Raw genomic sequence first — 26,706 nt, 5'->3', positions numbered from 1 at the left:
ATTTATAGATCCAACCCCAAAATGGGCATCTGAAATGAACAGACATTTCTCAGTTGAAGAAATACAAACAGTAACACATGAAAAAAATTTCAACACCATTGGCCATTTGAGAAATGAAAAATTAAAACAACACAGATTCCATCTCATTCCAGAAAAAATAGCTACCATTAAGAAATCAACCAATAACAAATGCTGGTGACGCTTCAAGGAAAAAAGGACCTTACTCATTGTTGGTGGCAATGTAAACTGGTATAACCACTATGGAAATCAATATGGAGATTTCTCAGCAAACTAAACCTGGAAATTCCATTTGACTCAGCTATTCCCTTTCTAGGTATTTCTCTGAAAGAGTTAAGGTCATCATACTACTGTCATATATCCACATCCATGTTTATAGCAGCAAAATTTATAATAACTGAATCCTGAAAACAGCCCATATGCCCATCAACAGATGAATAAAGAAAATGTGGTATGTATATACAATGGAGTACTACCTTGACACAAAGAAGGATAAACTTGAGTCATGTTTTGGGTAAATGGATGCACCTTGACACCACGATCTTATGTGAAATAAATTAGTTACACAAGTTTAAATACAGCATAGCTTCATTTGTGTGAGAAACCCAAAGTATAAATAAGGAGCAAAACTGGGGATATTGGGAAGTAGGAAGAACTTGTTCAAATTGGAAAGGAAAGAAGAGATAGGGGAAAGGGGGAGGGGAGGGGGAAAATAGGAATTTAAAGAAAAGGAAAATAAAAGAAAAAGTAGAAAATAGATCTGTATATGGAGAGGGGAAGGAGAGTTGGAATGGAGGGGAAGGGGACCAGAAAAAAGAATTAAGATGTGGTGTGTACACGTACACATGTACACATGTACTAATAAATACTATGAAAAAAATGCCATCAAGTATAATTTTTAAAAAGGAACAGTATACTTCTCATTAAACCATTCTAATTTTGCCACTATTTTTCTGTTCTCCACGGGAGCATATCTTTACACTATTATAGTGTGTGTATAATTTTCTACCTTTTTTATATTTAAATCATGTGATTTTTCACTGCCGTCATGTTGGTCAAGATTGTAATAATTAAGTTCCCTCACTCAAAGTATATCTACTAAAGCTTTTTCCAGCTGGGACCAGGGGATGAGGGATGTGTTCCCTCTGGGGAATCACTCCAGAATTTCTGAGCTAGGAGGAGGAATGATGTTGAAGGGGAGAAAAATCCCAAGTGAGTGTGACACTGATATGTTTTTAGTCACTATATTTTCAAATTTCAATGATTAGAGAGGTATAAGTATGTATGTTTATTAAAAAGCATATGATTTAAAAAGAGAGGGAGAAGAAAAAACAGGTTGAGGAATATGGATAGAGCAATTTACTGGGAGCAAGAATCCTCACTTGTTTTTATGTGAACACCTGTATAAGTGAGGATAAGTGATCAAGTCCTTCATCATCCTCATTCCTATCCACACAACAAGTGAAACTAGATAAACTGTCATGTCAGCTGTGTCACACACACTGGGTGATCATCAATGTCCAGGGAAATGCTAACTTCTTCAGCTAGGCCCAGAGGCCGTCTCTAGGCTCTGAGGTCTAAAACATACATTATAAATTCTTTTGAAGTTTGTAAATGTCGGCAGGCAAATTTTTGCGGGGAGGATGTCCCTAATGTTCCCCTTTCAAAAGAATCTCAGAAACAAACAGTATTAGGAACATCTTTTAGCTGTATTTTAGAGAATGAAAATATTGGGCTTGAGAGACACATCAGCTTTCTGGTGAAAACTTTCTTCCCATTCTTAACAGTTCCCCAGTGCACACAGGTTGACTCCTACAGGGTGAGGTTACATTGACAGGCAGGAAGACTGAATACTAATGCTGCTTTCTGGGAACAAACTGGTATGGAAAGAAAATAGCACTACCACCTTGTTTGGCTGTGTGACGCAGCAAGATGGCAGTGCAGATTTCCAAGAGGAAGTTTGTTCCTGACAGCATCATCAAAGCTTCTTACTTGGGAGCTGGCTGAGGATGGCCACTTTGGAGCTGAGGTCTGAGTTACATCAACCAGGACAGAAATCATTATCTTAGCCACCAGGATACAGAATATTCTTGGTGAGATGGGTCAGAAGATCCAAGAACTGATTGCTGTAGTTCAGAAGAGGTTTGGGTTCCTGAGGATAGTGTAGAGCTTTCTGCTGAAAAAGTGGCACAGAGAGGTCTGTGTGCCACTGCCCAGGCAGAATATGTGTCACAAACTCTTGGGAGGGCCTGTTATGCAGAGGGCCTGCTATGGTGCTGGGCTTCATCACAGAGATCAGCAGGACCAGGGCTGCAAAGTCATGTATCTGGAAAACTCAGAGGACTAAGGGCTAACTCTATGAAGTCTGTGGATGGCCTGATGATTCATGGGGGCGGGGCGGGGGGGGAGCATCAACTACTACAGACACCACTGTGTGCCATGTGCTGCTCAGTCAGGGTATGGTGGGCATCAACGCAAAGGTTGTGCTGCCCTGGGATCAAATTGGTACAACTCGCTCCAGGAAGCCCCTGCCTGACCATGTAAGCAATGTGGAGCCCAAAGATGAGATCCTGCCTACCATCTCATCTCAGAAAAGATGGGTGGGAAGCCAGAGCTGCCTGTCATGCCCCAGCCCGTCCCTACAGCCTAACAGGAGTCTCCTTGGCAGCTGTATCTGGAAATGGAGGCTTCTGCATAGAGACATTTAATAAATCTTGTACAAAGACCGAAAAAAAAGAGGAAAATTTGCATTTGTGGAGCACTTTTTCATTGCTATAATAAAAACATTACTACAATTGAAAAACATTTTGTGGGAAAATATGTTAATATTCTAGCTAGAAGATGACCCCTAAATCTTTTATTTCAAACTGATGTTAGCATCACTACATCCAAGAACCATTGGCTCATCCTGCTTCACCTGTTCAGGTTAGAATTAGTGGACCCTAAATCTTTGCAGTAAATTTAAGTCACCGTCACGGATGTCCACATAGCTTCAGGTCTGTGAGAGCAGTGAATGCTACTTTGGAAGGGACATGAGGACTTTTAAAAGTTCCACTCCCTAGGAAGTGGGAACCTAGAGAATGTGGGTTCTGGAAGGCTATCTCTTGCTCTCAGCTTTCCCTCTCTGAATGTTACAGAAGCCTTTCCCTTCGAACTCCAATTCTTTGCCCTGGGGGCATATCTTCCCTCAAAACTCTGATTCCGCTGTCTTTGACTCAACTACCTAGAGTGTCAGGGAGCCCACACATGGTAGAAACTTTTTTTTTTTTGGTACCGGGGATCGAACTCGGGACCTTGCACTTTTGAGGCAGGTGGCAGAACCACTGAGGTAAATCCCCGGGCTGCTAGAAACCTTTTTATGAAGGTAGGTGGGCACGGTACATAAATGAGCCTTTGCCAATCTGGGTTGGCCAGCATCTTCAAAGTGGACGTATGGGTTAGCCAAGGCTTTCCGAAGATGGGTCAAGTGTGCCCACTATGCTACAAAGTTCAGGAAATCAACTGTCCCTCTTAGTACAAGGGGAGGCCCTGGGGAATAATCATGCAACAAGGATATCACCTTGTCATAAATTTTTCCTTCTCATAGAAACAGCTAGAGCTAGTAAGAGTTCTTAAGCAAGTTATACCAACATGTGTGGACCCTACTCTCAGAAGAGAGAACAAATGAGGAGAAAAAGTAATACCTTGAAGAATCAAAAACTTTTAGAAGGGAGATGTGGCTCAGTGGTAGACTGCTGGCCTAGCATTCATGAGGCCCTGGGTACAAGCTCTAGTACTGTAAAACAAGCAAGCAAACAGAAACAACCTCTTAAGAGATACACAGGCTTATCATCTTTGCATTTGAGAATAGGGAGAAACTTGCCCCTTCCTGTCCTGAACAAGGTAAGGGAGTTCAGTTGCGTTATCACTATTGGGTCTCACTTTATCCCCTGAGAAAGGATCCCAAGGGAGCCAGAACACCTCCACTCCAGTGGAGACAGACTGACCCAGTGGAGCTTGGCTCTCACTATAGGAATGGCACAATGAGGGAGGGCATGTGGCTGAAACACGGACGAGATTCCATTCAGAGCAGTACACCTGATGCTGCCGAGTACCATGTTGCTAAGCAAATGAAAGGCAGTTAAAATAAAGTCTTCAGGTTGTCTCTAGGTGTGTCACACTAAGACAAAAGCACTACACAGGTTGGCCCTGGGAAAGGAGGTTGTGCATAATTCACTGACATATTTAAAATAACATTTTCCATGGGGACAGAAACAGGAGCAAAGTACTGATAAGAGTCAGCTATGTGATGGTGGGAAGGGGATTCCAGGACACAGTCGGAGCAACGCGGGCTCAAGTCCATCAGGCTGCCAACGTCACAGGGGACGTGTTAAGGGGCTGGCACGGCACAAGGCTGAAGGGAATGAGACAGATGACTGAGGCAGCTGAGTGGCACAGTAGCCAGCTGGGACTGTATTTTGAATGCAGCGGGTTTGTGAGAAGCTGGGAAGATGGAACAGGAAGGGACAAAGACCAGACACAGATTTCTGTGAGACAACCAAGCAGGCGATTACCAGTTCAAAGCATTTCCCAAGTCTTCACTGAGGTTTATAATTTTTACTATCATTTATATTGCTTTGTAATGTAATGAACACCCCAACTCTATCATATTTTTTCTCTAGATGGTAGTTTATCATTTTATTTTGCTTTTATTTTTTCTCTGTAGTACCTTTTAGAGCCTTTTCTATTTGAAGTCTAAATTCCAAAGCTTAGACAAGCAGTGCTTTCAAAGAACTGATTAATATTTATTCAACTTTCCCTTGGCCTTTCAATGGTCTGAGTTTTGAAGGCAGACTCAAAACAGGTACTTCAGAATGTTTCATCAATGAATGAATGAATGAACACAAACACAGTTTCTCAACGATTTAAATCTGGAGGGGCACAAAGGGTGATAAGCTATTAGAGGGCAAGGTGGCAAGTGTTACAATGAGAAGGGAACACATTTTCCTATCCAAAGAGAGAAAGTGAAAAGTTTCAGGTCAATGTCACAGGCTTCCTGGAGAAATTGACACACAGAAGCATGGGGACAGCCCTGCAGAGGGTATGAAAGGGACAGCTGAGGTGCTGGAAATGGTACCACTAGAAGCCCAGTAAAAACCAGCCAGGGAGTGCCTTTACTGACAGCTGCAGAGTACAACAGAAAACCAGACTGAAAATACATTTCCTTCTTTATTTTCACTTCTCTGCCATCAGTTCTTTTCTTTAAATAATATGCATTCTAGTTATGCTTGATTTGGAATCAAGAGGATAGGAATTCAAGTACAGTTCTAACCTCCTGCAATAATGGAAGTAGTCCCAGTGGCAGTTGCTTATACTGGTCATAGTGGCAGTTCTTCAAACAACAGATCTGTTAACCAAAATTACAATTATGTTTGGTACATGATACAAACTACTTATGTAACTTTTTGTGTATACTGTTAACTAGTTAACTATAAAAGAGTGTAATGACTCCATTACAAGGCACAAACTTGTACTGTCACAGTCACAAGCTTTGTATCTTGTCTCACTGACCTAATTTCATATCTTGTATAGTAACGGATGATTTTAAGTGACACTCCTTTAAGATGTGCTCCACTTCAAGTCAAATGATTTAAATAAATTGTGGAAACATAAAAAGTTCAGCATGTAAGAGGAAAAAAATGCTCAGTACAGTTGAAAATAATCCTGGAAATATAAGACAAAAAAGGAAGGGAGGGAAGGGAAGGGGAAGGGAAGGAAGGGCAGCACTGGCATGGTAGCACACTCCTACAATTCCAGCATTTGGGAGGCTGAGGCAGAGGACTGCTGTAAGTTCAAGGCCAGTCTGGGGCTACACAGTGAGTTCAGGGCCAGCGTGGAGTATACAGCAAGATCCTATCTCAAAAACAGACAGAGCTGGAGATGGTGGCACACACTTGTGATCCTAGCACTTGGGAGGCTGAGGCAGGAGGACTGCAGTGAGTTTGAGGCCAGCCTGGGTTACATAGTGAGTTCAAGGACAGCCTGAATTACATAGGGATACCTTGTCTCAAAAAACAAAAAAATAAAAACAACAACAAAAAACCCCTAAACAACCCCTTCCCAAACAACAGTAACAACAGAGGAGGTAAAGTGGGTAAAGAGGGAAGGGAAGAGATAAGATATGCTTTACAGGACCAAGAAACCATAACCTCACTCCACCACTGAACTCTAAATATTTCCAATTAAAAATAGGAAAGGCTCTTAGCAACTCTAGCACAGGTACACAAAAGATCCTCCTTAAAATGATCAAAGCAACAGAAAACTAAAGCAAAGCTGAATGGAGAGGTAAAACTAGAGAAGGTCAACCTCAAGCTGTGAGCTATTTCTGCTTGCTGTGGATCAAATTAAAGAAAAATATTAAGGATCCATTCATAATTCTTGATAAAGTAGCAAGACTTCAGGGGGAAAAATGCAGACAGTGCAGTTACAGTAGGCTGTTAGAAAAGGATCAGCAGAAAAGAACAAAGAGGCCAGAAACAGCCCCACACAGGTGTGGGGACAGGGGAATGATGTAGGGTAACAGTGGTAAACTGAAGAACCTACTCAGTGAACACCATGGAGACTAGCTAAAGATCTGGGAGAATAACAAAATCGTGTCCTTTTCATACACACTCTAGAAAACTAAATTTCATATGGGTCAAAGACCTAAATATGAAACATAAAACATGCATACAAAAATAATTTTTTAAAAACCCCTAAAACAAAAGAAAATCAAAACTGAAAGCACAAATTATAAGATGATACCTTAAGATTAAAGGCTCATACATCTCATTATAAAAAACTTTATAATAAAAGATACTATAAAGAAGCCTAGAAAACAGATGTTTCTAGAAGCGACAGAACTATAAGTATATACAAAGGATTAGCACAAATCAATGAAAAAAAATGGGCAACCCAATAGTATAGGTGGAGAATATAAGCAGTTCCAAGACAAGTCACTGAAAGAAAATGAAGTCCTAGGTAGTCAAAATCATACAGATTTGATTTGATTAATAATAAGTGAAAATTAAAACAAGGCAATATTGTCTTACACCAATACAAGTGGCGTTGTTTGATAAAGCCTCATGCTGGTGAGCATGTGCACAAAAACACACATTTTTTTTGGTACCGGGGATCGAACTTGGGTCCTTGTGCTTGCACAGCAGGTGGCGAAACCACTGAGCTAAATCCCGGGCCCATAAAACACACATCTTGTGTACTATAGATGGAACAAAAGTTGTCACATATATGGGACCTGACATAGGCACCTCGAGGCCAGAGGCACGTGCCTTGTAATGTGTGGAAATATCACATACTATACAAAGAATTATGCCTTTTGTACAGCTTTTGACTATTCTGCTGGACAAAACTGCTAATAATAAACGAGCTCAAATCTAATTCCATTTTAATAACAAGATCCCCCCATTACACACAAAAAACTTTTATAAAGGGAATTAACCATGTAACTCACACACAAAAAAGAGCCTGTTCTGAAAATAAGCTATTCACCATTTTGCCAACAGCCACCCGCATCACCTGAGTCACCACGGTAATAGATCAGAATCAAAGTGTGCGTGCAACTGTCACACAAACATGTTGGCCACACAGGCTTGCCTCAGTTATTATGCCTCCTAGTGTAGTCAGTCACACCAGAACATTTACATACAAAGACCAAATTTCATCCCTTTTATCTTTCACATTATAGGGTGTTACACTAATGGGTTTGAAATTATATAAGTATGGAGATTATTTTCTCTTTGAATTTCATTTCTAGATGAAAAGGTAATGTCAGAGTTGTTATAAACACTCGTTGAGAATCACTGCACTAGAGAAATTCATCCAGGTGCAGAAGGATATATGTTCAGAGGTGTTCACTTTAACATTAAATATCCAACCATAGAGGACTAGATAATGACAAATTCGCACAACAGAATTGACATAGAAAAATATGGAAAATATCAAACGGTAGAAAAAGAACATGTGAAACAAGGTCATAAAAAATACACTTATGCAAAATTTAAAAATCATATATAGTAGGTTACAGATACCTACTAAAGTTCCAAGAAAGTCTGAAAGCATCAGAAGGAAAAATACCATACATAGCATCACCAAGTGATGACTACTAGGGAAGGTAGGAATTAGTGATGGCTAAAATCTAATTGAGTACAAAGAGTTGATATAATTACAGAAAAATAAAACTAGTTAAATCCAGATGGTAAGTATATGGATATTTATTATATTATTTACTATTTGAAATATTCCAAAAATTTAAATTGTTAGGGCTGGGGATGTAGCTCAATGGTAGAATGCTTGTTTAGCATGTATGAGGCTCTGAGTTCAATTCCCAGAACACAAAAAAAGTTAAAATGTTAAGTATCATTCCAACACAGGATTACCACTGATTTTTTTACCTTTTTCTTATTTCTGTAATTTGCAATTAGCTTATATTGAGTTCATTAAAAAGTATACCATTTTCCCTTTTAAAATGTATGCACTTTAAAATTAAAATTTTACATGCATAAAAATATAAGAAAACATTTATGCACAGGAAGAGAGTTTGAAGACATACTTTAAAATGTCAACAGCAGCAATCCCTGAATGATTTTCATTTTGTTTTTCAACATTTAAACAAATGGTTTCAGCAAATGTACTACTTTTATATAAAATTTTTAAAAACAAGTTTTAAAAAACCTGCCTTTTTGTTGTATCAGTGCCTTGAAAGCTCATATTGTTGAGATTACCAGAGAACAATACACTTTGGGCTTACATTGTAAATGGATGACACTGGCATTAATCAACCCTGGCCTCAGAACTGAAACTCTGTTCTCTCCTCTAGACTTCCAGATGTGGATTTTCCAGTGCCTGGTTCCCGCAGAGGCTGTCTTGGAATCCTATCTGATACAGAGCTGGAGTGTGTCTTGGGTTAATCAAGGTCCTAACAACAAGGCCTCCGGTAGCCTGAGAGTGAAGGCTGTGCTGAGTCTCAGTCACACCCACAGGCCCGACTGCACATCTGCTCACCTGCTCGCAGTGGCATCAGTGTTGGGCCTGCATCTCTGTGGCCACTCCCATGGCCTTCACCAATTGTAACACTACTTTTCCAACAGTTCACATTATCCTCAAAGTCAGCTCAGGAAACTTATGGAATTTAGGGAGTCTTGTAGAATCTCATAGTCTACTATATCATGACTTATTTGAGAGAGAGCTCCAAATCACCTGCTGAAAGAATATTAACATTTATTTCACTGAGTATCTATTGACTGCTCAGGTTTACAGGTCTGTGCTGAGCACTGCAGGGGAGATGGAGATGAAGATAGGAGCTCACTTTCCATGTTTTGTTACTATCAGTGCTCTTACAGCATTTAAAACAATCTATTTTTTAAATGATATGTAAAAAGCATATATATTAAAGGGATACTATGCAATGTTTCAACATATGTATACATTGCATAATGTCTAAATCAGTTTAAACATATTTATCTCCCCAAACAGGTATCATTTCTTTTTGGTGAAAATTTTCAAAATCCATTCTTCTAGCTGTCTGAAATATACAACAGATATTGTTATCTACAGTAATGCTACTATGCAATACCACACTAGAATTTTTTGCTCCTAACAGTAACTCAGTACCCACTGATCCCTCCTACAGCATTGTAAAAATTCAGTCATAATTACTGCTGATTATTTATTTATTCTGAATAAATGTAATGCCTAAAGGGAAAAGTAGCACTATTCTAATATTAAATAATTTTTAAGCAAATGGTCAGATCAATTCAGGCCAATACTTTTTCTAGAGCACACATAACTTCCAGTGAGAAGCAGCAAATTTTAAAGCAGTTCTGTTATTGCCAACTGAAAGTAAACTACATACAACCTTCATATTTTCTTTCTCAGTGAGTAGACCAAAGAAGTAAGAATCAGATCTTCAGGTAGACTTTTTGGTATGAATACCACCTTAAATATTAATGAGATTTTATGCTACAATAGTTATGGGTTTTAATTTTATAATATTACAAAATCACTGTTGGTTGATGTTAGTGTTTAAAACAATGGAACTCCCTTATGATGAACAAAGCGATCTATACTAGAGGGCTGAATAAATGGAATCTGAGTTAAAAGTGAAAATAACTAAAGTTGGAGGCCCAAAACTGATACAGTCATTTGTTACCCTTTTGTATTACGACAGATCCAATACATTTCTACAAGGTAATTTTTCATAACTAGGTAAGAACATCCTAGATGTCCAACAGTAGAGATCTGGCTAATAAATACAGTTTATCTGTAAAAACAGTATTACAGTCACTAATTAAATTGAATTTTGAAGACTTAGAAATAAGTAAATATAGGCCCGATTTAGCTCAGTGGTTCCGCCGCCTGCCTCGCAAGCACAAGGTCCCAAGTTTGATCCCCTGTACCAAAAAAAAAAAAAACAAAAGCTGAAATAGTGCTAATATTGAGCGATCTTTTTAAAATTAGAAATCTATAATTTTTACCATGAAAAGTTATTAGATCCAAACTACAAGAACTTCTAAATTTTTTAGGAGCTTCCATTAATGAAATCAAATGAACATCCACTATATAAACTCACACTGGTAAAGGTGACAATGCAGTGCAGTGCAGTGCAGTGCCAGTTCAAGGCAACTGGACATCCACACTAGGAAAACAACCCATCCTCACTTCCATCTCACCTTCTTACAAATACCAAAAAGCTTATAGAAGGGTAACACAGAACACCTTTGACCGTGGAGTAAGAAAACATTTCTCCAACAGGTCACATAGGCACTAATAACATAAAAGAACTGAAAACTCTTAAGTTCTAATTAAAATTAGGAACTTCTATTTATCAAAAGACATCACTAGAGAGTGAAAAGGTAACTCAGAATAGAAGAAAATATTTGCAATGTACACACACACACACACACACACACACACACACACACACACAGATAGATGTATTATGTGCACCCAACCAGGGATTTTTATGCAGAATATATAAAGAATGCCTACAAATCAGTATCAAGAAAGGCAGAAAATATTCTTAAAAGGTGAGAAAAGAATGAACAGGCCTTTCACATATACGTACAAATCAATGTCAATAAACAAATGAAAAGGAGCTTAACTTTACTAGGCAGCAGGGAAACACACCAGGATACTGTCCCATACACACATGAATGGCTCGAGCAAAAATGCAAACAAAAACAAGGGTGGACAAAGACATGAGTAAGTGGAAAGTTCAGACACCAAGGTAGTAACACAATATATCCACTGACCTTGAATGTGCAGCTACTCTATGACCCAGCAATTTCTCTTCCAACAGAAACGTCTACACATGTTCACCAAAGGATGTGTAAGAATATTCAAAGCAACAATATTCATAACAGCCAAATAATGTAAATTATGTAAATATCCACTGAAAGAAGAAGTGATGATTAAATCTTGGTAGTAATACAATATAATCATTAGAATGAACAAATTACAACCATGCACAATGAGTCTCGAAAGAGAATATTGGATAAAATAAGACAACACAGAGTACCTTCTATATGATTCAATTTACATAGAGCTTAAAAACTAGACAAGTCTAATGTATGGTGTTAGAACCTGGAGAATTGATGCCCCAAGGCCCTTAGCGGGAGGGGAAGCAGAAGGCAATAACTAGGAAGGAGCTTGGCTTCTGGGATGCTGGGAAGGCTCTGCTTTTGGATCCTGATGCTAATTGCATTGGCATATGTTCAGTTTACAAAAATTCATCAGGCTGTGCATTTAGATTTGCATACTTTTCTATATGCATGGTATGCATCAAGTTTACTTAAAAGTTATCTGACACAATTTATATGGATCTTTTAAGTGCTTCTAAGTCTTTTAGAGATGCCAATAACTGCAACTAATAAAGATAAACGATTTTGGAGCCTTTAAAAAAGAATAAGCAGCAAAAGAAAACACACATGATTTGTCTGCTTGTATCATTTTCCTCTACGTCCTCCAATGACTAATAAAATGCATCAGTCACTGCAAAGACCTAAAATGGATTCTCTGGAACATCTCTGGCCTTAGCCAAATCACTTCCTTATTCAAGCAAGACAGATGCCTTCTGGCTGCATATCTGCTCACTCTCTGGTTCTTTACAATGTGGTTCATACAGAATTTAGGCCTTTTAAAATATTCACTGGAAAATGCTCAAGAAAGTTCAGATAAACTATTCTTTAGTTTTGGCCTTCTTCATTTTTTGAGAAAACAAAACAATCCCCAGCACATACTATATGCTTTTTTACTGCCACCTTTATTTATACAAAGCATCTAACATAGCCCTCAAAGGACTTCCACATCTCTCTTTCCATTCTTACCATCCACCACTGCTGAAGCCTAACTACAGTACCATCACAGTAACAACTCTCAGCTCACATATCATGAGAAACACTCCTTTGGCTCTGAGAAAACCTGAGAAAAAGTGCTGTAAAATGCAGACTGGCAAGAGGACAGGAAGGTCATTTCAAATTGAAATGTCCACAATATGCAACATGATGGCCTGTGTATGTGGGTCTCTGGGAAAAGATCTCCAAAGTAGGACAAGAGTATCAATTCTAACTAGGCCAAAGTAGGAGATTCCTAAGATGTCAAGAGAAGTTCCTTTACTCTGTAAGGGGCACTGGGGTGTGTTTTGTCAAACAAGTGTACTTATAATTTTTAACAAGTCCTGTCCCAAGTGAAACCTGTTGCAAACTAATAAACCCCACCGTGACAAAAATAAAAAATGCAGATGGAGCACCTTGAAGAAGCTTTCATGTGACTAATGCAAACTATTGTCTCACAGCTCCTCAGCTATGCTTGTTACTACTACTGTTCCATTAATAACCATGACCTGGTCCCGATGGCTTTCCATCTCCACCAGTGGAAAGTACTCTTCAACTGATCTGGGTCCAGGGGCTGTTCCTCAGGGGCCCAGTTTACACTTACTGCAGACATTCAGACCCTAGCACTGTCAGGGCACCCAACTCTGCAGGGTCTCAGAGTGCTGCACTCACAGCTGTGGCTGTGCCCCACTGTCTCCCTGAGGCTAGTCCTCCCGGTCTTAACTTATACATTCCAAGGACCTCAGTTACGGGACCAGCAGGCTGGTTCATAGAGAATCATATGACAAGTGACACGCCATTCCTCCCTCCCTAGACTAGGTCTGGCTGTTGGACTACCCCATCATGGCTGGTTTCTTTTTCTTTGGTGCCTCAATCACCTTCACAGGCCTATCCTACCAATGGGCTGGATTCCTCTGCATTCCACAAGATAATGCAAAGTCATTAAGTGCCCTGGTACTTAACCTGGGGTACCACTGCTCTACATGAAGAGAGTGGCTGGAAGTATTTGGCTTGGGTGGCAGAAGAGGAAGCTGTACCATGGAGTACACATACACCATGGGAAGAGCCTTCAGGGACGTACAGATGCAGAAGTAGCCTGGTTTCCAGACCCAGTATCACATCAGGTAAACAACATCGTCTCTACAACAGAATGGTTTAGTTAAGGGATCTCTTTAAAGCTTTGCTAAACATTTCATAGTCAGCTTGCAAAACAACAATGTCCCAGATTTAAAGGCAGAATCACAAAATGTAAACCCCAACAAGTCCTCAGAGATGAGGGCGAGTGGGCAGAGGCTGACTGTGTAGTCCCCACAGGTCTGGAAGAGCCACAACTCCCTGGCTCCCATCCTCCCAGGCTAGGGCTTTGCTTTGGCCATGTTGCCTCTCCTAGCTAAGGAGGTCACATTTTTTAGGGCCAAGAAATAGTCATGATATTTTTACTTCTTTCTATAGCCACTGGAATCTCATTCACATGCCTCCCATGCACTAAAGGAAAAGTAACAGTGGCCTCTGGCTGGTACAAGAGGAAGTGGTGGTGACAGGGGCACAGCTGGTAGTCCATGGAGATGGAGTGCACTAGGGTGGGGAAGAGGAAGCATTAATTCCTAAAGACCTCATATCCATGCCCAGAATCTGCTTTAGACAAGGGGAAAGGGCTGGGCAGGTAAGCTTCAGGTGCCCTGTCTCCAAATACCTCCATGCAGGTGAGATTGGAACTCCGAGGGACAAACAAGGGACAAGGCAACTAGGAGGGAGCACTCACTATATTCCCTCACAGTTTCCACTCCACAGGCAGCAGGGAAGACTCTCAGGTCTCCGCTCTAAGGTCATTAGGCTGTCCTACCTTCTCTGCTCTCCCAACTTTCCCCCGGCCCAGCTCCTTCTCAGTGGTCTTACTGCCTCTCCTCAACCATCACCAGAACTTCTGCCCTGGCATCTAGTAGGCTCACAACAGATACTGCTGAATGACCTCCTTTTTGTGTGAAATGTTGATTAAAATGAAGCAGAAAGTCATTTACAACCCCCCCCCCCCGAACCCCACCACCACCAACGCATAATACAATGGCACTCACTGGAAAACTGACACAGGAGAAACAACTATGACAACAGAGTGTCTAGTAAGAGGGGACTGATTTTTTAAAAACTGCAATATAACCATAAAATGCATTTAACCGTAAGAACATGGTAAATCTGAGTGTGATAACAAATTCTAAGATATAGCAGTAACAAATTAGTCTGATATATTTTGATTTTTTTAAAGAAAGCAAGGTAGAATAAAACATTATTAACAGTAAAACCCCCTTCACTTTAGCACAAGGAGAACCACTTGCTATACTTTTGTCTACTTGGAAAGATATATATGAGTAAACTTTTTCCCCCAAATTAATCAACTATCAAGAATATCAGCTAGATTCTTTAATTTTAATTTCTCTTTTTATTTAATTTAAAAAGTTTATTATACATTTTTACAGTACATAATGATCACATTCATTGTGGGGAGCTTGTACATGTGAATAACATCTTAATTCTTTCTACTTTCCTCTCCCCTCCTCTCCTTTCCTAAAGACCACGGAATGGACAAAACGGTATCCCAAATTCCAATGAGCTTTAAACAACTATGGTGAACCAATGATACAAACAGCCTGCTGTGGCATGCATGCAATAGGTTCACCACCACTTCCCTAGTGTCTTTGTATCAGCAAGTTTCATTTCCATTCATATATGGCAATATAAAACTCTAAAACTCATTATGTTTGTCCTAAATTTAAGTGACAGTGACAAAATGATCAATCAGATATAAAATAATTTGAATTTCTGTACATTGCACACAAGCCCAGGGAAATAATTTTTAAATCCTTTGATGATCATTTATGATAAACTCTGATTATACTGAGAGATGAGAAGGAAAGATACCACTTATCTGATCTAGAACAGATTTATTGTTCTCGGTGACAACAGTGAAAAGCACAATTAATCATGAAAACTCAGAGCTCTAGAACTGGAGGGAGTATGACAGGCTGCTTTAAAACAACCTGCCCGTAATGTGGAATTGCTTTCACAATCTCTCTAAGACAACAGGGCCAAGAAACCCACTTTCCCGAAGAGCATAATTTCTAGCTAATATATTTATACATGAATTCACTCATTCATTACCACCTCTCCTGCAGGACTAGTCCTCTGTCAGCAAATGAATATGCCAAGGCCTCCAGCCCTCAGCCTCTTCCTAGCTTTCTTGCGTTAGGTTCAATCCACATTCCTTGTTGTCACACTGCTGCCTCTAATTTTATGCTCTGGAATAAAACAAGTCTTTTTTGTTGTTGTTGATTTATTTACTGGATCAAAATTATACTATGTATAAAACAGCCATCTCTATACAGAAGGATTAAAGCATCTTAATACAGTTATCTTTAAAAAGTCAAGATGCAAGTCACAATGCTTATGAATATAAAATTTACATTAAGACATTCTCCAAAGGTGATTTATTTGGTTATTCGTGATCAAAGTCATCATTTGAGAATCTGGTGATCACTTTCCCTCACTTTCCGGTCCACTAAAATTACTTGGCCAGATATATTAACAGAAGATGAAATTTCATTTATGTATAATTTACTTTTGGCTCTTTTTGGTAAAAACTAGCTATCCTATCCTTTCCAACATTTCTCTTTTCATAAAAACTTCCTTAAAATTTTCCAGTTCCCTCCATGCCTCATGTATAAATTTAATAGCATAAAGTATTGCATTTAGTTAAAAAAATGTCATACCTACATTTCTGGGTAGCTATTTGTGTAAAAGGGTTTGCAGTTTGTGGCTGACAATAGGTTTGTTGTGAGCTAACAGTTAAGGGTAGCTGCTAACTCAGGTTCTTTCATGAAGCAGAATAAGAGGTCCCGACAATGGTCACCCATATCTGAAATATCACTCTATTAGGAAGGACAAGTTTGGCAGAAGAGGATGGTAAGCTGCTTATAAATCTTATTTTATAGGTCTGAAGGATACAGAGGCAAAACGTGATTGGAAGTCAGGTTCAATCACCTGAGCAGTCACCCAGTGAAGGCACCAGCAGACAAACAACTGGGAAGGAAAATGTCATTTGACTTCACCCAACTTCACACCAAGGTCAGAGCGGCTGGGGCACCAAGAGGAAAGAAAGCAAGGTCTGCAGGTGAAAGGGAGCAGAGAAGAGGAAAGGAAACTCTTGAGATGACAGCCCACTTAACACCAAGGTTATGTGGGAGGGAGATAGCAAAACCAACTCAGGACTTGTCCAGAGAATTTTACTACAGAAGCCCTTTGGCTATACATTAAGTAGCAAAAAGTATTAATTTCTCAAATGTGGTAGAAAGAAAAGTTGATCATCATATTTCATAGTAATTCTGCCCTTAATGTAAGCTTTGTGTTCTTTAGTAACTCAAAGCATTTTCCAGGGAACATCTGCCTAACTCTTCAAGCACACAGGACAAAAATAAACTTGGCTGTGAAGTATGACTTTTAGCAGGCAGCTCACTAGCTCGCTTCACTGCGAAGTTAATCTCATTTCGGGGGGCGGATACTTGCCTCCTTAGACGGCAGTGTCACAACACCACCGAGTGCCTTCATTATTAATAGTCGCTGGCCCATTTGTCCCTGCTCCACAGAATATGTCACACCCTGTGCCACAGGGTAGCAGAGGCCACCTGAGGAGAACAGGTTAGGTGATAACTTGCACCACTGGCCCTGAATCAGATGAAAGAAGCTGGAAGAAATGTAGTAACAAAGGTTCTAAGGATGGTCCAGGAGATCATATTCTGTAGCTCAGAGCCACTAAATATTTAGCCATTTTGAATATTATCACTGGGTTTACAATAGGGCCTGTGTTCTCTGTGAATAGGGGTGGTTGGCAACTGGTTAAATTTCTTAGGAAGTTATTGAAATCAATATTAAAACAAAACCAAGCCTAGGATTCCCTGAAAAGCACAAAGTACTGGGAGTCTGCCCAGGGTAGTCATTTCAGGTGCTCTTAACAGACCTAGAGCAGAATACTTGAGCCATACACATTATCAGAGGAGGGCTCACCTGTTGGGGTGGCTAGAGCTGCCCATGACCCCTTGCCCACGGTACACCTCCTAGGGGCTATGGCACCCTAAGACCTCAGAGGCAGGTGGAGAAGTGAAGTGGTCCACAGCAGCAGGTAAGAAAAGTGATCCAGGCTTACTAGACTGTCAGTATGATCAATAGCTCAGAATGACTTTTCACTGAAATATTTCAATGCTTTTAATTAAGTGAGTCTCCTCCCTGAGGAAGACCCAGGTGCTACTTTCCCATAAGTCACACTTCACTTTAAACCCTCCTCCTGGGACCAGCCCACAAAACTGGGCCCACATTCCAAGGTGGAGTAAAGAGGAGACCCGGTGATGGTGCTGCACAGATTTCTGGAACTCCTCATGCCCAGTCCCACTGTTTTTCTGGCACTTCACACTCTTCATGACAGAGAGTTTGTTTTACATTTGGAAAAGAGTGAAAGCTAAGTGAATGTAAGGAAAAGGGTAAAAACTTCTAACTCCCAAATTTCTCACAAATTGGCAGATAAGGGATTAATGGCTGAAATGGGTGAAGCTGTATTAAAAATATGTATCATCATACCAAGATATTCACATTTTCTGAAGACTTAGAAAAAAACAAACAACTGAAAGAGCAGAGTGAATAATAAGCCTGCTGTCCAGTCTGTAAATAAGAAGACTTTCCCCTCTCCAGACCAAGTTAACATGAAGTAGATGCATCGGCGAAGAAAAGGGACAAATCTGCCTTCAGGTCCCTACCACCATGGAGCCGTCTCCCAGAGCCGAGGCTCATTACTGAAGTTCTGATGTCTACACAAAGAGCTCACAGCACACACACTCCCTCCCACAACTCCACAGGTGTTTTATGTGGATGGCACGCTTGTACGGGCCCCATTCCTCAGTTCAGAGTTAGAATAAATACTAGCTTACCCAATTTCAAACACAAAAAATGGAGTTAAAATTACACCTCTGCTCCACACCAAAAGCCAAGATAAACTCCAGATGGATTAAAAACTGACACACATAAATATCTAACTGTTCAATATCATTAATCAAGCTAAACAACAAAAATATCCAACTTTTAAATATGTAGCTGAAAGATATTCAGGGGAAAAAAGGAAAAATATCTTTATCCATAAATTTTTTAACCTATGGCAAAACTCATGATAGGTAAGGCTAAAAACAAGTAAAAAACTGAAAACTTTCAAATATGTATCAGAATAAAGTTTAAGAGCTTCAACATATAAAAAGTTTTTGCCAATGAGAAAATTAACAAAAAGGGCCAAACACATAAGCAATTTAAAAAGAGAAATATAAGCAGTCAACTTGTGTAAAGTACTACTGAACCCAATTAATAATACCATAAAGGCAAGTCTAAACTCTAACCCAATACCATTATGACACATTCAGGGTCTCTAACTACTCTGAAACAGTTCTGTAACATTCTTTTTTCTAGAAAATCAAGAAGCATATTTGTATATAGAAATTAACCAAGCCTTTTAAAAGGTACAGTGTACTCTTAAAATTTTAATATCTGTGCATGTATTACTTTATTTTTATTAATTCCCAGTCTGTTTTCCCCTTTCCTCAATGAGAAATTAATCTATTGCACTGATCTTTTTAAACATATCTGCTATTTACCTATTAATTCTAATGCATTTTATTGTTTGAATCTTAACTTTTGCTTTTAATTTATTAACATCTTTTTTTTTTTTAATTTTTTGTGGAGAATTGTTCTTTTTCCAATGTTCTCAGAGGAATAGATAGATAATGTTTTTCCTCATTAAATAATAAAAGCTTATTGAAATTTAAATTAGGGAGAAGCTTGGCTTATGTGGAGTCTGCTAACTAACTGGAGTTTTTTTCCAGACCACTATTTGTTCAATGTTGGTTTTGGGGATCTTTCCGAAACAAATCACATCCTCTGGTGTTTTGTTGGTGCTTGAGATGCTTAAGTTATATGGAAAAATGTTTAAGTGCTTTTCAGTTTTGTTTCGGTTGAGTTCTACTGTATTTGAATATTATTGTAGTTTTTCCCCCTTGCATTGTTCTTCTTTGAATGGTTTTAATTTTTGTATGTGTGTGTTTGATAATAAAGTTATTTAAAAAATAAAAAAAGCAAAGGCCAGTTTTTCATGCTTACAGTTCTGGATCCAGATTTATGTCTACAGGCTTTGCTATGCAGAATTCTTATTTAGGCCAATCTTTAAATCCACACAGGGGCCCTCCTTACCACCTATAGTTACTATCCATGAAATGTAGGATGTGAAGCCAGAAGGCAAAAGGGGAAAAGGTCATTAACAAAATAAAAATATTCTAGCTTAGACTATTTGGCTCATTAGTAAAGCCCAATCCAACCATATTATACACACTTAACACACTTCTCCTTAACTATACAAAAAGGCACAAGAATGGGTTCTTTAGTCACTGTGCACTTCTTTCCAAATACTCGGTGTTCCAGGTTCACTGAGCTTTGCTACTGCCAGAAGTACCAGCCACTTATTTTTTTAAACCCATTTTAAATTTAACTTTAATAGGATTAATTCAATCATAAATTCATATAATTTCATCTTTATGGTGCCCAAATTTAACAACTGGTTGACATAATCCTGACCACTTAACTGGCTTTTGTAAGCCAACAATGTCCCTGTCTCAGGTGCTGCAGGGCTACACAGATGGCCTTCCCAGATTGAGCTCCTGTTCTGCTTGGGGTCACTGTTCACCAACCCTGGATCTGTTGGTACTCCTACATCTTCAGCTGTAGTCTTCACAGTACTTGAGTCCTCCTGACCACTGAGGCTGGCTTTCTCCAATCACAGACCCTTGCAACCTACACTTGATGACACTGGACAGTGACAGTCACCTGTCACTTAATAGGCCACATCACAACATGGACATCACAGCCAGACTTACACAAATCTAGCTGGAGCAAATCAATCACCTGGTGTGACTTACTGTGCAGCACATAAAGCTGTGGTGTGACATGGTACACTGTGTGACACTCACAGTACTAACAGAGAAAGAACAGTGGAATAGACACATGAACAGTAACACGGTCACCATCATCATCATCATCAAGTATGACATACTATGCATAATCAGATGTGCTACCATGTCAGAGTGGCTATGATGTCACTAGGCCATAATGACTTTAGCTCATTATCATCTTATGGAATCACTGACAGAAATGTCACTAGGTCCAATGTGCTAGGTGCTATTAGGTGGCCTCTTGAGCACTGTCCTCACTGGAGCCTCAGCCTGCAGTGACTCCAGATTGATTTCTAGAGGAAAACTGTTTAGCATTTCCTTGAACTCTCTCAAAAGAAACCACCATGTTCCTTAGACACTTTACTTCTTATATAAGCAATTTCTGATTTGCTTTTAAGAGTGATCATACAGATGTTATCTATTACATTTCACCTTATAAAGGAAGTAGCACTAGAACTACTGCAGTGTTTTTCTACAGAAGAACTTTTTTTGTTCTCTTTCATTTGCTTATCTTGACCATTTGGTCTGATCTTAACAAATGAAATGCCTTCTTGATCTTACTTTGAATAGCTCATTTTTCTAAGTTTTCTCTTGATTTGTATAAGAAGTCTGTTTTAAACAAGTCTAGTTGCTTTTGTTGGTGAAACTGGTCTTGTTCTTTCAAAGAAAAAGCTGTATCTTTCTATATGTCCACTGATTCCTCTGTGTATTCCAAGAGAAGGAAGTGTCCATGTTTGTTTTCTGAGTGGTAAGGGGCTCTGCCCCATAGTATGTATCTGTTCAAATCTTCAGTCTCCAAAAACAGAAGGGAAGGGGTCAGGTATGGCGGTGCACACTTCTAAACCCAGCTACCAAGGATGCAGAGGCAGAAGGATCACAAGCATGAGACAAGTCTGGGCAACTTAACAAGACCCTGTTTCAAAAGGAAAAAAAAATGCTCAGAGTACAGCTCAGTGGTAGAGTAGCACCCTGTGTTCTACTTCCAGTAATGAAAAGAAAGGAGGTGAATATTTTAAATTTACTGTAAATTTTTTTTTTACCATCTTAGTGATGTATAATCCACATGGTTGACAAATAGTATCAAAGGTTGATAAACAGTATCAGAGTAGAGAGTTTTATTTTTTGTATCAAATCATGAATTTTTTCTTTTGCTGGAGTAATAAAAGAATAGATGTTTAATAGATGTATCTATTATGCACATATGTATTTTACACCCACATATAATACATGTATATATGTGTATTATATACTTATATACAGGTACAGATAGGTGTATTATATATGAATGTGTATAAGCACATTATCCTTTACATCTTTGGAACATTTACACAATGGGTAGGGTATGGTGATGCATGCTTATAATACCAGCCACTCAGAAAGCTGAGATAGGAGGATCACAAGTCTAAGGCCAGCCTAAGCAACTTAGCTAGACCTTGTCTCAAAATAAAAATTTTAAAAGCAAGGAATTTGGGGGTGATAGCTCAGTGGTAGAGCACTTGTCTAAGATATGTGAGACTCTGGGTTCAATCCCCAGCACCACTTAACAAAAGGATAACTGGGATGAAAGAGAAAGGGGGAAAGAAAAAGAAGAAGGATGGGAGGGAGAGAGGCAAAGAGGGTGGGCCAGGCATTCTGCCCTGAAAATTGTTTAAAATTCACTTGGATCACCTCAGGTACTTAGAGAAAACTGAAAATTCATTACCCCATCTTTTTTCCTTAGCTACTATCATAAATTTCCCCACACATATTATACATTATCCACACTGTAGTAAGTTACACACTTTCATTATAAAATAGAAGAACAAGAAACCTTGAAATCTTTGGAGCTGCTAACTTCCATGATTACTTTAAGCAATAAAGTTTTCCTTCACAGAAAAAAAAGAAAGTTTCATCATTCAGAAGTAGCCTATGTAAAACACCTGGACATGATTTTGCACTTTTCCAACTCACTGTTTTAATAGCTATGGCTTCCAACCTAAGCATTACTGGCCTTTGAAATATAGAAGCTAAAAAGCAGATTTGATTGATCAGATACTATGGATAAAAGCATTCTGAAAAGCATACAGTGCTATAAAAGCAAGGCGGTAGAATTAAAAATGGGGTTGGACATGAAATTCCCAACCATTTATTTCAGTGTTTGGATGAGGACAGAAAGGAGGGAGACTTTAATCCAGCTCCAGCTCAGCCTCTTAACCAAGATAACTTCAGGCCATCAGCCTGAGTCAAGTTGTTATACTCAGTCCATACAGGATTTGAAACATGGTAGGGTTTTCACACAAGGCCATCATGCTTACATTCTTAGAGAACATTTGGAAACTATGTGATCAAACTTGAAAGTAATTTTTCAAGAATTACCTGTGGTCTTTCTGACAAAAGGACAACTTTGTATTTGTGCCCGAGTTAAAATCTCTGGTTGTAACTAATTAATCGGTAATAAAATAATGAAAACAACAGTGGACATGGAATATATGCCAGAAGAAATGTCAGACTACAAAACACATGTTAACTGCATGACATTTATAGTATCATTCTCTGAAATCAGACATAGCCAAAAACAAGGAAGAAGAGGATTGCTGGAGATATTTATATATAATGAGAATTTTTTCAAAAAACATCTGTTGAGGCAAAGAAGGTTTGGCTCACTCTGTACAAAAGTAAGCACAAGAATCTTTCTTCAGCAATGACAAAAAATTAGAATTCCTCACAGATAATCAATTATTAGTAACTGCTGTGGTCATATCTTATTGCTTCAGACTTAACTAAGTCCTTTAATAAACAAGACCTCATTTGGGGCTGGGAAGCCCTCAGGTACTGATAAATGCATTAGCAACAGTAATGAATTTAAAAGTGGGTCAGAAGAGAAAGAAAACTACTCCACGGCAGAGCTCATACACATTCATAGTGCACAGTGCCTCTGAACACTGTGTGATCAAGAGCTCAGTACATAGCTGCTGAACTGAACCAATCCACAATTCCTCCAATAACACCTGTATAAAAGAAAGGAGGGGGAAAGTACATGTGTATGTAAGGAAAATCTAGGGAAGGATGCTGTGTGCTTATCTGACACCAATGGCATGTCACAGTGGCTGCAGAGACTAAGCAACTTCACTTTACTTTGACAGTTATATTATTATCTGGATTTTTACAATAAGCATGTATTACTTTTGAAATTGAAATGAGTAAAAATGAAAAAGTAAAAATGTACCAGCTAAATCTGTCAAAAAAATGGGAATTACTCTTAGAATAAAAAAAGAATATCAAATTATGTAATTAAAAAAAGGAAAGGAAAAAACACCTTAGGGTTATGCTATGGTTTTTGACTACTGGATCCTAGAAATGGAACAGTAGACTAATGACCAAATATACTTCACAGAGACCTTGATGAAAAAATACTTAGATTCAACTAATATTTACTGAGCATTATCAGGTGCTAGACATAGTGCTAAGCAGTTAATAAGTTAGGTCTTAGAAAATATGTGCATTCAGTTTCTCCAGCCTTCCTTCTATACACCTGTATCCTTTTACAGTTTTGCAGATAAGCAGCCCCTATACTTTAAACACAAAGTCAAAGATAACTATACCCTTAGTTATCAAAGTGTTCACAAGAGTCTGTAGCATTATTACATTCAACACAGTTAACTTGTCCTTATTTTCCCTAAACTTAGAGACACTTGGCTACAGTAAAACTTGGCACAGTAAAAAGACTTATTTTATCAGGCATTGTAAATGGCCTATCACAGCACAGAGCATATTTTGTAACTCAAATCCTACAAAAGGTCATTCTTTCCTTCCCTGGCTCCTAACTGAGCAATGTTACTGAATACACCTGGCTTTCTATTAGTATGCCTACTTCAAATTAAGACAAATCTATTCTTTAGAAAAGCACATAACTCAATCATCTGAATACGCTCACAAAAATCTCTGACTTACTTCAAGAACTCTTTACATGTCTTTCAAAGTACTGTCCCATTTGGTCTGTCCCATCCAACCCACGGTCCTCCTCTAGCTGCAGGACACTGCTTGGCCATGCAGCCAAGCCAGGCTACTCTGTCTCTGCTGCCACTGGAAGCTCCTTTCCAATCTTACTTGAACTTTAATTGAAAAAAAGTTCACTGAAATCCCGTTTGGGAGTCATTACTGCACAACACAAGAGAACTGGAATTCTGGAGACAGACTGGATCCTCACCCAAACCCAATCCCTCTCCCTCTCCCTGTAGGTACCTATATTGTTCTAGATGGGACACATTTCCATTCTGAGAAAGCCAAACTGTTCCTTAAGATCCATTCCATAAGTACTTCTTGAGCGCTTACTTTTTTCAAAGCACATTACTAGACACTGAGACATAAAAATGAATCCAATGTCATTCTTCAAGAATTTATAGAGTACAGGACTTAAAGTTGGATAATATTTTATGTTGACTTACATTTTAACAATAATTTTAAATATATAAAAGCCATCTATTAATAGATATAAAAAGAGGATGTGCCTTCCACATTAAAGAATTTAAAAATACACCAAAGTGTGATAAAAAAATGTACCCGAAGCATTAAAATCAAGGCATAAAATAAGGACAAAATAGATCAGCCACCACAAAAGGGACTACATAAAATTCATCATGTAACCTAGGATTTTCAAGAGTGAAAGGGCACTATTAATAACTCCTTCAACTCAACAGGCATACACCAGGATATCCTGAGTGACCCAGCTTGGGAGATCTCCCTAGTTAGAAAAATAAACACTTCACTTTACTAAAGAGGGATAAAGTGATGGATTCAAATGTTAAACTCCTCTTCATCTCCACTTTCGCACATCCTTGTTTTCAGAATCTAAAAATCAGTAAGGCATACCGGAGAAAATAGAAAACAAAATAGGATATACACAAAACATTTATGATATATGCAAAGAACAAAGCCTTTATAAACTTATATTTTAAAATAAATTTAAATTTGGTAATGATTTTGTAGGTTTTAGAAATTTTTTATAGAAATATTTTTATATCATTTAGAGTTCATTATAAATAATTTAAATTACCTATAATTATACCAATAAACTGTCACTGTCTACACATTTGAGTTTTTTTAAAGGAAAATTTTATATTTTGGCATAAATTTAATAAACCTGATTTTAATTACAAATGTGTCTTCCTGCACAATTGTTTTTCAAATTTATTATGCCCCCCTACAAAACCCGTGGATATGTCAGAACTATATAGAAATTAGACTTAAATGGGCCAAACTCAAATCTAAAAAACACTACAAAGTTGTTCCAAAGAGTAACAATATTTTTAAAGGTCTGTGTATAGTCAAGTTATAGTACATGCAACTGTAAGATTTCACACTGTGAAAGGTACTTGGGTATCTCATGTCTGGGCAGATTAATATATGTACACATGAAAGACACCCATATACACAAACACACCACATACACATGCCTGGCTGCCTACTCCAAGCTCTACACCTCTAAATTAATGTAGTCTGTTGGGAGAACTTAATTCCTGGTGAATATGCTGAATATCAGAAAAAGACAATGATGCAAAACAGAAATACACCCTGTCCAAGCTTCCCAATAAACTGGACCTCCAGTCTGTCTTCCTGATTTGTTGTCCCTTAATTTTCCCACATAGTGTATAATCTAGAAGCTAAAAGGAAGACACCAAGGAAGCACTGGGGCGCTGCACCTGCACAGAAGTCCTTGTGATGGGCATTGTGTGCATCAGGCTTGGGTCAGAGATGTGTCCCTAGAACCACGATCCTGGCCCCGGAGGCTCAGGGATACCAGTGGGGAACATAACAACAGGAAGGAACAAACATTCTGAGAAAAATATACTAGAGGTATAAGAACGCAAAGGAAGGCGAAGCCAGGTGTGACTGTATAGAGCTGTCAGGGAGGCTGCAGAGAGGAGATGTCATTTGAGGTGGGACCTGAGTCTGAGTTCAGCAGGCAGGGAGAAAGGAGACCTGGGAGCCTAGAGCTCTGCTGAGCAGAGGTGAGGGCACCAAGGTGTTCTCAGGAAGGCTGAGACCTAGCCCCAGGTTTTGAGGCTGGAGGAGACACAGCCAAGGGACTCCTTCAAAATGGGTAAAACAGACCAATCCTTGGTGTAAGCTTCTCTTCTTCCTTCTGAGGAGCAGCTCTCCCTGTCCAGTCTAGTAGTTTTCTTCCCTTTCAAGGAGTCCTTCTCTACACCCACTACCAGCTGCTCCAGCCTGGAGAGGACCTGGCCTTGTTCAGTGCTCAGACTACACACAGGAGCAAGGGACTGGACTCGAGGAATTAGGAAACACAAGGGTACTTT

At 38.9% G+C, this 26,706-nt stretch overlaps 1 protein-coding gene and 1 pseudogene across 5 annotated transcripts in view; one reads left to right on the top strand and one right to left on the bottom strand.

Annotated features, from left to right (window-relative positions):
- Positions 1–26,706, bottom strand: part of Efl1 (elongation factor like GTPase 1) — a 139,644-nt gene that overhangs the window by 39,142 nt on the left and 73,796 nt on the right. The window lies entirely within an intron of this gene.
- LOC101709866 (small ribosomal subunit protein uS3 pseudogene) lies at positions 1,951–2,668 on the top strand (annotated as a pseudogene).

This window comes from Heterocephalus glaber, unplaced genomic scaffold (assembly GCF_053883595.1).
Source record: "Heterocephalus glaber isolate CG9 unplaced genomic scaffold, H.glaber_assembly_v1.0 deba00001531, whole genome shotgun sequence".
NCBI classification, from domain to species: domain Eukaryota; kingdom Metazoa; phylum Chordata; class Mammalia; order Rodentia; family Bathyergidae; genus Heterocephalus; species Heterocephalus glaber.
This window is presented reverse-complemented; position numbering and strand designations above follow the sequence as displayed.